Below are 12,574 nucleotides of genomic sequence, written 5' to 3' on the forward strand. Positions count from 1 at the left end.
AGTTGCTCGAGAGCAAAAGGAATGGCCTCGGAGGTAGATCGGCTTTTCGACCGATCGTTCGTTGTCGAAGAGGCTCTCAATATCTCACGAGAAATATCATCGGTAGTTGTTTATATAAGATCGAAAAGATTACGCGAGAAGAGAAGTTGCGAACCGTTTTGCATCTATTTCATGATAATCATTATATACGGTAATTTATTGTATTTATCGATCTAAAATTTATTAAAAACATAGCGATTATTATATCAACAATAATATTACATGTATAGAGAAAAGAGAGATTATATCGTTATTAATTTTTCACTTTGAGTAGTGTACTTTTGATGTATTAAACGTATACTTATTTATTTATTATTATTAAGTTATTTATGTCTTCTTATAAATTGAAGCTTCAGAAAGCTGGTGAAAACCACAATTTTTCACTTTGAGTAGTGTACTTTTGATGTATTAAACGTATACTTATTTATTTATTATTATTAAGTTATTTATGTCTTCTTATAAATTGAAGCTTCAGAAAGCTGGTGAAAACCACTTCGTTACATACATTACACGTCCCGGTGAGCAAATCGCGGAACTTCAGTTTATTAGGTTCATTGTGGTCGCTTATTCGTTAAAATTACGTGCATTACCTCATTTCAAAGCTACTACCTCATTTGCGTTAGAGAATAATCACGTGCATTTTATGCATGAATAATTGCTGCATCTGTTATAAGACCGAATAGTATTAAATGCATACGGGGCAATCTTAATAACGTAAAAACAATTTCTCTGATGTCCTCGATTTCGTATAATGCTTTTAAAGATATTAAATATAGTAAGATAAAAAACAGTAATAAAGAAATAAATTTAAAAACGCTGGCATAACAGAGTGCAATTTAATGGATAAGCTTTCTATTAATAAAGTTTAATTTGAACATTTGGATAAAAAAATTCAAATGAGTTCCCATAAATATATCTAAATTCCACATGTATTATGGCTGACAAAGTTATCTGAATAAATTTGTGAATTATAATTTACTAAAATGAATTCGTGAATTATAATTTACTAAAATGAAGTTAGTAAGAATAGGAACTTACGAATCTAATTATTAATGCAACTAATTGCATATTAATAGAATTTGCTGGCTTTTGAATAAATTCATTTTCATCGCTCGATAATATATTATAAATATATTTCTTGGCTAATATGGAAATGTTTATGAATGGTTAAAAAAAAGTTTTAACGTTTTCGATTTTCTAGGTTTCACGCATTTTGATGAAAAATATTTTAACAATGCATGCAGAATTTGAAAAAATAAAAAAGATGTTTACATGTACTCGTATTTGAAAAATGTTTTTTTTATTAAGATTAAACTTTGAAGCTTGTTAAAGGGTACAAACAATGATAAACAATAGTGGAATTATATTGTATATGTTCAATACAAACTTAAAAAAAAAATTGATACAAAATAATATAAAATAAATATTATAAAATATTAATAATTTTATAAAATTAGATTTATAATATTGTATTAGATTTGGATGATGACAAGATTGTTTTATCACAAAAAAGATCTGCCTTTATTATGTTGGATTGTTTTTTGCAATTCATGTTTCTCGTTCGTAAAAGATAGATGGGTACTTTTAATTATTTTAAAATGTAAGATGCAAGCATGCAATCTCTTTTATCTTAATGCATTTTGTATGCAATCTCTTTTATTTTCCAGACAAACCGTAAATCCGACTATTTTTTATCACAGCCCTTTGATGCAGTAGAGATGGACTACTGTGTAAATATATGAAAATATCGTAAAGCAATGACTGTTCCAATGTGTATCGATGAAATATTCTGATTTGGCTGTATGAGTCATGCTCACTGGTACGTGATCCTGCGTAACGCAAGAGAGGGTCCATCCGCGGACGCACATCCGGTTAGATCGATGGACGAGCGAAAGGAGAAATTGCGCCCGTTCAGTTATGGAAGGGGAACGTCGATGGAACGAGATTAAAAGAGGCGAAGCTACAAGATTAAAAGGCAAAGCGGTACCTACTCCGAACTGAACGGCGTCGGTTGGCTGCTCGCGGAGACATTTATATTCCTGGGGAAATCGTTATTGACCGATCAGTGAATCCGAATAGCTTTGTCGTGCCGTTCTCTCCTTTCTTTATTTCGCGCACTCTTCCACAGGAAAAAAAAAACCGAGACAACGCGTGAACATTGACATCTGTCTCGCCAAGGGCTTTGTCACAATATCCATCGCATCGCTCGCTACGAATCGCAATCAGAAAGTAATCGTCATTTCAATAATTCACGTATATTTTTTCTGTAAATCGATAGTATTTAAATATATTTTTTCGCGATTGAAATAGTAAAAACAAATTTCGAAAGTATAAAAATTCTTTATATTAGACAGATCCAGTAGCCAGAAATTTAACGCTAGATGCAGTTCTAAACAGAATACTCTATGACCCTATGTTTTCGAAATTAGACGAAGTATTTACAATAGGAAGCTCCAGCTTTAGCGTCACAATTTTCTTCACCGATAGCTCAGCGACCGTAATAGCTGTCTAAAGTTTCCTCAGAAATATGGGCCAAAACGCCAAAATATACCTATAGACTATACAGACCGGAAAGCGGAAATTGAGCTAGAACACGAGACGAGTTTTGCCAGGAAGAACTAGTTATGAAATACGATGCATCTCTCTCTCTCTTACGCTCGGATAGCGAAGATGGGGAGTTTACGTGAAACTTAATCGAGTAAAACAGATATACACATATTTAAACATGTCCACAGTAACTGCTAGAAATATATTTTCGACAAAGTATGTGTGCTTCTGCATTTTGGTTTTTACTATATTTTAAAATACAATATAAATATTATATTGTAAATATAGATATTAAAATATAATTACAAATTCTTTGTTTATTATAATATTTTATGTATCTTATAATAGAGAATTTTTGATAATTTGATAATTTTGATAATTATTAGTAATTATAAATTTTCATTAATTGTGTGAAGAAGATCATTATATCTACAATTCGGCAACATAATTACAGTAGCATAGTTTTTCAATAATCAGTTCTCGATATAACATTACATTTTCCAATTTGTAATACTTTTATTTTTTTCGTTGCATTCAAAACTCATATATAATTATTTGAAATAAATTATTAATCTATATCAAATTACTATATAATTATTTATAAATTATTAATCTATATCAAGCTTTTATGGAGTTAATATATACGTACATAAATGTGTAAATTTAAAACAAATAATGAGTTAAAAAGACAATATAATTAAAGCAAGTAATGAGTTAAAAAGACAATACAATTTATTATAATTACTTACAATTTGTTGTACCTATTGATGTAGTAATAAGAGAATTAATTGTATCTCTGATAGTTATATAACGTAAAAATACAGTAAAATATGCAATTAGGTCGATGTAACAGCTTCATCAATTTAAATTATAAAATGTACCAGCGCGAATTTCAAGAGGCTACCTATAGTATATTCAGACAAACTGTTCTCTCCCTATTATTTCGATCTGCGGCGTACAAAACATAATTAAAAAAATATGAAATAACTCGAGCAAACTTTCAGTTATTACTCACCGAATTAATTAACATCTCAATATTTTTATTTTTAACAAAACTGAGTCGATTGCCGAAGTAGAAGCAACGATTGTTATTGGGCGTGTCCCATTTGCTCACATTGTGGTTGCCCACAATTATTTATAACGATCAGTGCATAGGATTTTTTCATTAGATTTACCAATCAGAGGGAGAGCTCTTTTAATTGGTAAATCTAATGAATCGGAGCATAAGCAATCGTTATTCTTATCATACATTCTAGTTAAATTAGAAATAATTCGAAGTTAAATCTGGCAGAGACTTCTAGTTGATTGCAAATACTTTCTAGTAACTTTCTCTGATAATTATAAAAAGCTCTAGCATTTCTCTTTTTTATTGTTATTTTTGGTAAAAGAGATACTTTTATTCCTTATGATGCATAATAAAAAAAAATAATCTCGTTCATAGGTGCCAGGTTAATTTAATTATGAGATGGTTATTCTTACGCAATATTTGAGAGGGAAAGAAAATTATTATTATATTGTATAAAATAATAAAATTATTATTATATTATATAAAATAATAAAACCATTATTATAATATATAAAATAAAAGCGTTATTATGTTACATAAAATAATAAAGGTGTATTAAAACAGAACGTATTTTTTTATGATGTAGGTGTAAAATTTCTAACGAGTTTATTCTTTCACAGCAATATACGTTTAAACTTTTGATATGTTGCAACAGAGGATGCATTGTATGATTTTCTATTTATAACGTATATTTTTTGGAGCCTGAAACTGATGAGATATATATTTTTCAGAAGAAAAATCGATCAGGAAAATTAGTCTCTACGCTTTCCATCGAGTCAAGTACGAAATGCATCTACAACATCGCAACGTCGATAATGAGAAATTTATCGAGGTGTGAAAACGCGCGGTCGCGCTTGTCGATACATTCGCTGTTATCGCGGCTTTATATCCCGTACATTCTCCGACAGCACTTATGGGGGAGTAATGTCTGCGTCTCCCGATTCGAATTTCGATTTAGCGCGTTTCCGTGAAAGAGCGAGTAATAGATGTGTACTAGCCTATGTACTATGGCCGAACCACGCCGGTAGGTCCACGGTTGTTTGTCGACGAGAGGTCGGCGTTCCCGCGAACACTTTTCTTCGGCAATCAATTGCTCGCCGGACGAACGAGAGATTTTCTCGAGTGCTTTCGCTGTCTCGTGCACGTTGGGGTTTTCCGGCGTCGGTTCGATCAGAACACGAAAGGAAAACTAACTGCTTTTTCTCGCGCACCCTCGCATCTGATGAAAAGCCGGTTTAATCGTTTGCGTCCCATCTCTCGCGACCCTGCTCTTCGAAAAATTAGTACTCGTACAACGAGTTTTTAAAAGGTGAACGGAATTGTTTGCCTAGTCTTTATATTCGCAGAATCGACGTTTTATACGAATTATTTGATTTATATCCTTCTACAAGTAGTTATCATAAAACGATAAAATAATTCTACGCGTCAAATATAAACCATTTTTTCTCTATCGATAAACAATTTATGTTTTCTGTTAATAGTAAAACATAAAACGTTTAATTGACAGGAGAACTATTACATTGATATACATATACATTATTACTACTTTCAGTATACCATCTTGTTGAATGGTTTCATATTTCACGGTTGATGAAGACAGTTTTACACGATCAGAAAACTTCATACACGATCTGTCACGTGCTCTATTTAATATTATAAGTTGAAGTAAGATGAAATATATACCTTGTACAAAGCATCAGCGATCCATCATACAGAGGCTGTCGCGCATCATTTGATAGATCGTCCACTGAACATCTGACATGATAATGCTCCTTAAATGCGCGAAGAAGGTTTTGACTCTCTCAATTCCGCAGAGTTCATCTGCTGATGTATGCGACCATCATCGCACAAAGTAATAAAATCCGATAAAACATCGTTCTACAGTTGCATATAATCTCATTTAAAAGAAAGTTATTCAAAACAAATTTATAAGTAGGTAAACGAGAAATGCATAATAGAATTAATCAATCGCATACCATGTGATTGATTTCTGTTATAATTAATTTTTATTATATTACATTTTCGAGAATCTCTTATTTACTTATTTTTAATTCACGCTGGCTGGAAAGTGCGCTTGAATAGTTTCTTTCAATTTGTTAGATTAATTTAATTTAGGATTAGAAATAGTTACATGCATGCAGAAAAATGGATTCTTTTAGAAGATTATATTTCAGAAGGTTTTATATTTAAGATTATTTTTATTTTTTATCTTTTCTGCAATTTTCGTTCTTCCTCTTCATGCATATATGGAATATTACGAGTGATTGTTTTTTTTTTATTGTTTATGTCAACAGTTTTACTGAAGATTTTATCCAAAGAGAACTGAAAGATTTAAAATAATAATTCTTTTGAATTTTTCAAACAATTATTTTTTATTTTTGTCTATTACAAATTAATTAAAATCTTCTTTTTTATTATTTTTTTTAATTTTTAATTTTCTATAAAATCATTATTATGAAAAAAGATTTACATTTTTAAAAGAGTAATTTTTTCACTAAATTCTTCTCTCTATATAAAATTCTTCGTTTCAAGATATTGTTGTTTGATGAATGATTCCACACTATTTTTTCCATGTCGATTCTTTTATTCCCGATTCGATAGGGGAAGTTTTATGTAACGTGTCGAAAAAATAATTTCCGTTACGTTTCAAACGTGACGCACCCTCTTTTTCCTTTTGACACGTGTCGAAATTTTCTTCGTGACCGCAAAAAGATTTTTCCGGAGCAATGTTAAGCCAGTAATGTGCCGGACGGTGCATAAAACACATCGTTTTATGACGTGGCGGGGCACGTTAAAAGTGCTGCGCCGCAAGGGTGATACAGTAACGAAGGGGAGAAAGATTGAAAGAACTTTGCGATCGCAGGAAATTGCGCCTGTGTAGAAAAGTTTGCCACGCTGGCTGTCGTCAGACGCGTAAATTCGCCATTATTGAATTCGACGCGGAAAATTTCGTCAGAGCTCGCTCTTTACAAGAGAGCGGATTACACTTCCGAAGGTTACAGGAAGTTTAAATAGCTGCGCCATGCCCTGGTTTAAAAATAAATAACTTCCGGAAATTCTATCAAGCGAGAGACTTCCTAGTTTCTTGGCGCTCTGATATTTACCATCAGTGCTAAGTAAATAAAATTCGTGAGAAATGCGATTTTTTGTTTCTTTTATCGTTCGCGAATTATTCGCAAAAAGACACGGATGTAATATTATTTTAGAGATGAAGATTAATCATCACTTTTAACGTCGCCGGATATTTTGCTTTGAAAAGGAATATATCGCTTCGTTTAAACTCTAAACTGTCGATTTCCGTTGCAATCATTTCCCATGAATTACTAAGCGGTATGCATGGACATCGATATTTATGAGCAGGTCATTCGTTGCGAATTCATGGAGAAGCTTTCCATAACGGCACTGTGTACAGGGAGAGGTTCAAAGAGATAAAAGGGATGAAAATGTCAAAAGGAACGAGGGGTTGAAATCTTGTCACTTTTAGCGATGGCGGGCGGACGCGAAGCGCGGGTTGCAACGAAATAAATCCTCCTGGGATCTGCATGATATCTCTCTTCGTTGCAACGCGTTTCTTGCTAGCGTATGTGACAGTTCAAATTGAGTCTACGTTTATGCTTTTTCCAACCTACGCGATTTTCTAAAATTACATGCCGCAGGATCATCATTATTATATGTTGATGATGGAATTATAATTATTATATTAATTTCTCTCTCTGGTTTTTCAATATATATTTTATTTTAAGGAATGATTCTTATGATATCACTCATTATTTTTTATGTTCTCTCTCGTCTTTATGAATACTTTAAAATTTTATTTGTTTTTTAAAAGATTAATTTTGTTTCTGGACCATATCGAAGCTATGATATGTGTATATATTGCTTGTTATAGTCAAAACCTGGCCAAGATTAAATTCCAATATTGGTCACTGATTATAATTATCCTTTATATTGGTCACTGTTAGATAGATTTTCCGAAAAGGAAACATGTTATGTACAATTTATTTCCAATAATAATAGTAAACTTATATTGTGTATTGTTTTAAATATGCAATGTAAATTTATCCAGATTGAATAATATCTTCATCATTGGCAAAGCCACGAAGACTTATGTGAGTTTACCACAAGATAGAGGTGTAAAGCTATCGATTGTCGAGGAACGCGACAAGAGATTAGCAGCGAAAGGAATGAATTAATAATGTAAATTTTCCAGGAAATAAAATTAATCAATAAAAATATAGTTTAGGATTTTTTAAACAATATAAACGATAGTACCTAAACACGATATGTTTTTTACAAATATATCCCATAAGTAACATATAACTTCATACAAGTACATATAATTACATACTAAAAAAGATACTAAAAACTAAAAAAACTTGATTTACATGTAAATTTGTTTAATTTGTAAATTTATCATGTTTATGTAAAAAACTTTTATACTAACATTTCACAAAACAGATAATGTTATCATATAATTGTCGTTTCCCCTTAAAATTTTATTGTGCGTTTTAAATAATTGTATGCATCATATTTTACATATTTTATAATCAAAATAATTATTTTATTTAAAAACAGCATTCATCTAAAAGTCACATATAGTATATAAAACGATATAGTGATTATACTCTTCTTATATCTTTTATTTAAAAACATTCAAATTACTTTGCAAACATTGTATGCGCATACGCGTGGCCATTCATCTTGATATTGAAGCAGCTAGAATCGGTGCTGAATCTTGACAAGATTTTTGACAGATTTTAATCATCATTGAATTAGATTCATTAATTTACCTCAAGAATGACAAATAAAGTTTCAGATTATCGTCACATTGCATTTGTTTAAGTTCGCGATTGTATATTTTCGCGCGTTTTGAAAAGAAATTCGTATGGCTCGAAGTGAAACGAGGTGATGTGATGGGCACTTTGCGCGCGCATGCGCGTCGGCGGCCATATTCCTTTTGGAGTTACGGCGACGCGGAATAAGTGTTGAATCGTGGACGGGATCTTTCGCAGATTTTAATCGTCAAACATCGAGTGTGTGGGTTAATTTATGTTCAAAATAGCAAGTAAAACCTCAAATTATCATCGCGTCGCGTTTGTTTACGTTCGCGATCATATGTTATCGCGCATTTTTGAGAGAAAATGTATGGTGCGAAGCGAGAGAAATACGCTGGAATTTTCAAGAGTCACACGAGTGATCGCAAGGACATCGCGCAAGGAATTACAGATACAATATACTGAAGAAGTACGATGAATTTTGATGAATAAGTTTGTTTAATTATTTATTGTTGATATTATATTATTGATCGTTTATAAGTCTCATATTTAATAGTAGATACGACTAATTGATAATAATAGTTTATATTTATGATTGCAGAGCATGTGTTCTGCAGGAAGTTCAATCCACAGTTGTGTTCTCGATAAAGCAAGAAAAGAGCTGAAAATTGGAGATCAAAGGAACGATTACTACACGAAGTGCTACAATTTGGTGAGCAATTTGATTTATTATCGTCGGCTGAAGAGGCCGCATATATATGCTTTCTGCATTTGGCGTTGAATGTGGCTATTTATAATAATGATTATAAATTTATATTATATATTAGAAATATATATAGAAAATGAATTTGATTATAATAATAATAGAATTATCATATAATAATTTTCATATAATATCATATAAGAATTTTCATATAATAATAATAGAATTATTATTATATGAAAAGTATCATAACTGTACAAAATATATACCATATAAAATATTATACCATATAAAATATTATAATATTATAAAATTGAAATAGATATAACAATTTGATATTATAGTAAAATTAAAATTGTATGTGATATAATCTAATAGCTAAATTATAATAAACTTATAAAGTGAGTAATTTTAATAATTTAAAACTAGAATAAAATTAAGTCTTTTTTTATGATATATAATAATCTCGTTATTATTAAATTACAAAACAATGATGTTGTAATAAAATAATTTTATTGAGTTGAGCATAAGACGGCTACATTTAATACTAAATGTAAGTACTAAATATTTAATTGTTTAATGCATGAAATTTTATAATTAATTATTTTGAAATATATTAAGTATAATATATTGTATATAATATAAAGATTGATGAAATAGAGATGTACATTCATTATAATGTGCATTGTACAATAAAGTATTTTTTAAAATAATGCTATAATTAACAAGTATAAACAGGAAATAGGTGTGGAAATTGTGGGCATGAGCAAAAAATGTAGACTTCTAGGCTTTTACTTTTCTGGCAGCCTTCTGTATTTAGTTCAAGAGCATTTTGCAGAAGAGCAAAATTTTGCATTGCTCATTTGTGAGTTTTTCGTTTCCTTGTTACACTAATAAAGATTTCAATAAAGTAAAATTACTTTTGTATAGAAAGAACCATATTCTTGCTCTCGTCCTCAACAGTTCGTGGTCTCACATTTTCCGTATTCGCAATATGTTTTATTCCAGTAAACGGACAAATATGAGTCCATCCTTCCTTTACACAGAAAAGTCTCCAATCTCTGCCGTTGTCCCAAATCGTTTTAGAAGCATAGTTCTCAATCGTATTTCCTTTATATTCTTGACGTATGTATTTTTTTAATAGTGAGTTGTAATGGAACCAGGCAGCTGGATAAATTTCCGGCGTTGATTGTCTTAACTGATGATGAGAAAAAAATTAAAATATAAATAATATATATTTTTTTTCGAATAAACTATACGCTTGCAATCGCGAATCTTTTTTAAGATATTATTAATTTTTATTTAATATCTTCTTAAGACTAATTTTTTCATGTTTCTTATCTATTAAAAAAATATTATTTTTGGAATTTTATTATTATTATCGTAGTTCGGATATCTGGAGAGAAATTTAGAAAAGCATCAGTTTCTCTTTCGAATTTTGATTTTTTTTTTCATGGAACGATCGAATTTGGAAGATATTTCTCCCTCGTCTTCTTCAACGCGCTCAGAAGAGGATCAGATTATAAATAGGGAGAATCTGGTATTACATACTGGAAGACCTAATAAATCAAATAGATCATGCAATAATTTTTTCACTTCCGAATCGACTTTACAGTCATTACTCAAAACCGGACTTAAGTATATCTGTAATTTAATTTGTTCTATAAATTCGTTATACATTATTACAATGTCTCGATTTAATTATTTAATTCAATTATTTGCGTCGTATTGACCTCTAAGAGCCATGGTTTCAAATTCTCATCAATTAACACATCAAAACCGAAAAATTCGAAACAATTCGAGGATTTAGGAATGCTTAACTTAAGATTGTTAATTAAAGTCATTAAACAAGATTGTTAATTAAAGTCACTAAACAAGAGATTTTCTGCCACAGAATCCAATCAAAATACCGTGATTGCTCGAAGTATCTTCTTAATTGTCTAAACGTCCATTTACATCCTTTGTGAAAATGAGAAAGTTATGTATCATTTCAATTTTTTTAACCTCCATACATAATTATAGAGCAAGGCATTAATTAAGAACAAAATAAAATAATTTTTATATATATAATACGTAGAAAGAGAAAGAGAGAGAGAGTGAGAAGCTGCAATACAGTTCAATTGTTCGCGTAAGCTTACAAACTATTCAAGTCGATATTATTTCATTAAATGTTGATCTGACCGAATCGCTTAAAGTCTCTCCTCTGCAAGGAAACATGTGTTTCGTATCAGCATACAAAGTCTTTCGTAAGCCTGCAAAATAGAGAATCGTAACCATAAAGCGATTCTCTTCTCTTCGGAATTACCTGCTGTTATAGCAATACAGGAGAGGAGACAAAACATATTAGATATTCAGATATTCCTATCCTGCTATCGGATACCAATAATCCGAATCGATGCGAATATTCATTACACGATTGCAATACGTGTGTATAAATATTGTATTGATTTTAGAAACAATTTTTCATATATATATATATATATATACTGTCACTTAAACTTAACTTTAAAGTTAACTTTCTTAAACTTTCTGTTAACGAACGTATTATTCAGGTATTCGAAGTGACTTGAATATTAAAAATTTTTATGTTAACTTTTATGTTTTCCGCCAAAAATAAAATACAAAGGGATTTTTGGCGGAAAACATAAAAGTTAACATAAAAATTTTTAATATTCAAGTCACTTTGAATAATATCTGAATAATCCGTTCATTAACAGAAAGTTTAAGAAAGTTAACTTTAAAATTAAGTTTAAGTGACAGTATATATATATATATATATATATATGAAAAATTGTTTCTAAAATCAATACAATATTTATACACGTATTGCAGTCGTGTAATGAATATTCGCATCAATTCGGATTATTGGTATTCGATATATATATATATATATTTTATGTATTTTTCGATGATCAATAGCAGCTATAAAGGAACTGTTGCAGTGCAATGTATCGAAAATAGGAGATACTCAGATATCTATACGATAGATGGAAAGGTGAAAAATTATGCATTAGCAGAATAAAAATAAGTGGCAGAGATATGCACAAATATACATCTCAGATAAATATTATCACGAGATAAAAAACAAAAATCGTACTTTAACTCCTTGAATTGTGTGGTCGCCTGTTTCGTCTGTTATGGAAAAAAATATTTGAAAGATAACCATATTTTCTATTCGCCTCCTCGCACAGAAACGCAATAGCTGCTCCCCCGCCATCGTGTTGTGATTGCGTTTCCGCGCGTTTCATACTTCACGTATCCGTACCTCTCTGTTGACAGAATAGCATTGTACACCGCGTGCGTTCGACCGTACCCTCTTTTATCGCAATGCATCGCGCGATCTTTTATAGAAATGGCTGCTTGCAAAATTCATACGCCGGGGGTTTTCGCCGATCAACGCGTAGAAATGTACGCGATCGCACGACCATCTTCCTTATTCACCTT

The 12,574-nt window shown here is 30.8% G+C and overlaps 1 pseudogene; it reads right to left on the minus strand.

Moving 5' to 3' along the window:
• Window positions 1–9,834: 9,834 nt before the first annotated feature.
• LOC145976610 (uncharacterized) lies at window positions 9,835–11,144 on the minus strand (annotated as a pseudogene).
• Window positions 11,145–12,574: the final 1,430 nt, after the last annotated feature.

The sequence above is a fragment of the Camponotus vicinus genome, unplaced genomic scaffold, assembly GCF_025532165.1.
Source record: "Camponotus vicinus isolate PSW18456_S1 unplaced genomic scaffold, iyCamVici1.0 SCAF_1, whole genome shotgun sequence".
NCBI classification, from domain to species: domain Eukaryota; kingdom Metazoa; phylum Arthropoda; class Insecta; order Hymenoptera; family Formicidae; genus Camponotus; species Camponotus vicinus.